The sequence below is a fragment of the Coregonus lavaretus genome (assembly GCF_964263955.1).
Source record: "Coregonus lavaretus genome assembly, chromosome: 13".
In the NCBI taxonomy this organism is placed as follows: domain Eukaryota; kingdom Metazoa; phylum Chordata; class Actinopteri; order Salmoniformes; family Salmonidae; genus Coregonus; species Coregonus lavaretus.
The window spans coordinates 15,988,324-15,988,951 of NC_140000.1; positions in this window are offsets into that span (position 1 = coordinate 15,988,324).

The following is a 628-nucleotide window of genomic DNA, read 5'->3' on the forward strand; positions in this document are numbered from 1 at the left end:
AGTACACACTAAAATACATCAGTGTTTTTTAGACAACTGCAAACTTCAAGGAGTAGGGCATTCAGGGAGTTGGTCTGATGTGATGTCATCGGCCTCCCCACTTGCTTGAGAACAAAAGAGGAAAGGCCCGCCCCCCCACTTGTGCTATGTCATGAGTTACCTGGACCACCTATTGAGATGTGCCTTTTGCTAAGTAAATGAGGTGAAAAGGAGACTAGAGTAGAACTTTAAAATCCCTGCTGTGTTTGATGCAGAGTTTCATTTACAATCCTCTAATTCTAAGGATTAGACCAGGGGAGAATAAACCTAACATTATTGTGTTGGGTTTACAAGAGAGCGAAAAGCCCTGCTGTGCACCTGCAGAACAAAACATTTCGCTATCATAAATAACTACAGCCACTTTCTTCTTGTCAGATGTTATGCTAATACATGTAAAGGAGCTTTGATGATATGCTAATGAGTAGCAACAACCCACAACTGGAGTCAACAGCAACAATCATCTTGGGGATAACAATAGACCAATTTCAAAATGTCTGAATTTCAATCATTTGTTAGTCACCTTTGAGATGTTTCAACTTTGTGCTTTACTGAACACTTGTTACAAATTCAAACACACAGGAAAAAAATT